Source organism: Limulus polyphemus, unplaced genomic scaffold, assembly GCF_000517525.1.
Source record: "Limulus polyphemus unplaced genomic scaffold, Limulus_polyphemus-2.1.2 Scaffold476, whole genome shotgun sequence".
NCBI lineage: Eukaryota > Metazoa > Arthropoda > Merostomata > Xiphosura > Limulidae > Limulus > Limulus polyphemus.
Genome location: NW_013666086.1, coordinates 309,812 through 312,740, shown reverse-complemented (window position 1 = coordinate 312,740; position 2,929 = coordinate 309,812). Strand labels below are relative to the sequence as shown.

The following is a 2,929-nucleotide window of genomic DNA, read 5'->3' as shown; positions in this document are numbered from 1 at the left end:
TGCTCCTTCTAGAAACTCCAGCGCGCATGCTCCCAGCGTCGCGTGACTTCCGCTGTCGTAACAATAGGAATTCTTGAAAGGTAAATTGCTTGTTTGTAATTAAGCACAAAGCTACACAATGGGCTATCTGTGTTCTGCCCACCACGGGTATCGAAACCCGGATTCTAGCGTCGTAAGTCCGCAGACATACCGCTGTGCCACTGGGGTGCAGGTAAATTGTATTTCGATATTTCTGGTTTGATGAAATAATATAAAATCTACTTACGAAATAGGATTCATTAATCATGTACTATGTCTCAATATGTTCGAGGCTCACATTAAATGAGCAGTAAGTTTGAGGACTTATAACCTAAAAACTCGGAATTTGATCCCTGTAGAGAGCAGAACACAGATAGCCTATTGCACAGCTTCGTGCTTAACAACAAACAACTTTAATACGTTCGAAATTTATAGTTTTTGAAATTAAATATAGACATACTATTAACATATTTTCGCTTCTGTCAGTAGGTTTTTCATTCACGTTTGAGAAAGAATTGAGAATTTTTTCTTTATATTTCATATACGAAATAAATGTTAATGTTTTTGTCTTTGTAAAACATTAAAAAGTTTTAAAAACATAATTGCCTTAACAATTCACTAGTGCATAATGTACGAAATAAATACCATACTTTTTACTATATGTAGACTTAGAACAGGCCGTTTTTATTTCGAATTCAATTTTCATCGTTCTTTTCCCTTGAGTGTTGATGTGTGTGTATGTGTTTTGTAGCATGAAAGTAACAGCGAGTTTAGAAGTGATTAACGTTTTTTTGTTCATGTTTAGCTGAGTGATTAAAATATACTTAATTTTATCTTTCAAAATGAAATTATTCTGAAATAATCATTGAAGCAAAGTGGCACCCTGGCTTATTAAAAAGTGATTACAAATGATAAAAAATACTCAATAGCTCGAACGCTTTCTAAGAGTTGTCTTTTGATCAGAGCCGAAAAACAACCTTAGTATTAAGGTTTTTCATTATAGAGGTGTGTTGGTAATAACAATTTATTTCTAAAAGTTTTCAGAATAACTTATCGTTTAATAAGCTTTATGCTGTGCCTCATTTTTAAGCACGAGAAGAATTGTTGTGGGCAATCACGTTTAAAATTCGAGAAGTTGTTTGCATCTACACGGTTGTTTTGATGAAGGAGAAGCTCCAAGCTTTGTGCGTATGCTATGCAGTTTTTATTAGCACGAGAAGGTAGAAGCTGATGTACAAAACTTTAAGTGCGAAAATTTGGTTGTTGCTGGCAAACTTGATCAGTAGGAGAAACGTTTGATGCCATGCAATATTTCTAAATACTAGAAGACTTGTTGGCATAATGTTATTTTTAACTATGAGAAGCTTTATGCTGTAAAGCCTTTCCAAGGACTAGAAGTTAGATGGAGTGCAGTCTTTCGAATAACAAGACTCTAAACGATGTGTAATCGTTCAAATCACATATTGAGAAGCTTGATATTCTACAGTATGTTTAACTTACGATAAGCTTCATGCTGTGTTGTGTTTTTTGAATACATGAAAGTGCTTAACGCAATAGATTATTTTCAAGTACGAGAAACTGTTTTGTAAGTACGAAAAAATACTGTGTTGTCCTTTTAAGAACGTCAAGCACAAAGGCGAAGTCTCTATATGTATTTGAGATTCTTCATATTTTGATTTTATTTTTAAATTAAGAGAAGCTTCATGCTGAATAGTTTTTTTAAACTGTATATGCACCCTGCTTCTTTTCGTAAGCTAATACATCTATTATTTTAAAATGCAATTCAGCTGTTTGTTTACAGAGTAATATAGTGGTTGAGTACGTTGTATTAAAATGATTTTGGAGCTTTACCACGTCAACGTTAGCCACATCCGGTCATGCTCTGCCTGATGACCATGTGTCCACAATAATCTTATAATGTAGTTTTCATGGCAAACGGACCTATCTTAAGGCTGTGATGCTAAAACCACACAACTTATCCCTGCTTACTTTCCATAATCCATCTAGCGTACGAGGGCGATGATTTACAAGCAACTGCTTCAACAGTCAGAAAACACAGATATCCATGAGTAATCGAATAGTATAAATACCCTTTCCATTAAATAGTTCCTTGAAGTATGCAATTATTGAACGGAATGTACGATTAAAATACTTATCTCTGTCAACGCAACACTTTGCTTACAACGATTTGTTGCACGTATCGTTTTAGATGGTGGCCCAATTTAATTTATATTCCTTTATTTTATAAAGACATTAAGTACACAGAATACCCCCTTTTGGAAATTCTAACTCCTGATCTGAACACCTTTTTATGATCTGATATTGCATGAATATTTAGCGTCGAAAAGTGCTGGTACTCTTTTTCAAAGCGGCCAGTTTTCAATGGCAACACACTACGTATGAGAGACCAAATGATTCCAGAATGTAGTTCTGAAACATGCCATCCCACCGAGACTTTAAATTGTCACGTGACTTGCTAATTTACATGCTTATTCAAAATCATTTGAATATAATATACACAAACTTCGTATATTTTAAACAAGTACATAATTACTTATGGCAAAATCACTCAGGCTCTCTGCCACCGTCCATAATTTTAAACTACTGACAAGAGGGAAGGCAGTTATTCAGCAGTACCCTCCACGCTAATGGATTGACTGTTACTCTTATAATGTAATTACAACTTAAAGCGCTGGAGATATTTTGTAGTATCGCATGGATTAAAACTCTGATCATCATCTCCGAAATACACAGCTCTACCTCAGTGCCAACACGCGCCTATTATATTGTAAAAAAATAAAAAAAGATGATAGTTTAACTGTAAGGTTACTTTACATAACCCAATAAGTTAGACCGGCTTTTCTAAGGAAGGGAATATGTTGTTCTCTGTAAAAGCCAAGTAATATATCTA

The 2,929-nt window shown here is 34.5% G+C and overlaps 1 protein-coding gene across 6 annotated transcripts in view; it reads right to left on the bottom strand.

Moving 5' to 3' along the window:
• The window catches only part of LOC106458496 (chondroadherin-like), a 55,942-nt gene that overhangs the window by 45,084 nt on the left and 7,929 nt on the right, over nucleotides 1–2,929 (bottom strand). Inside the window, exon 1 of one of the 6 annotated variants that reach the window (XM_022384738.1) lies at nucleotides 266–285. The exons of the other annotated variants lie outside the window; for them this stretch is intronic. The gene's annotated coding sequence lies outside the window, so the exon portion shown is untranslated. Of the gene's footprint in view, nucleotides 1–265; nucleotides 286–2,929 lie in introns of those variants that run through there. 6 annotated transcript variants of the gene reach the window in all.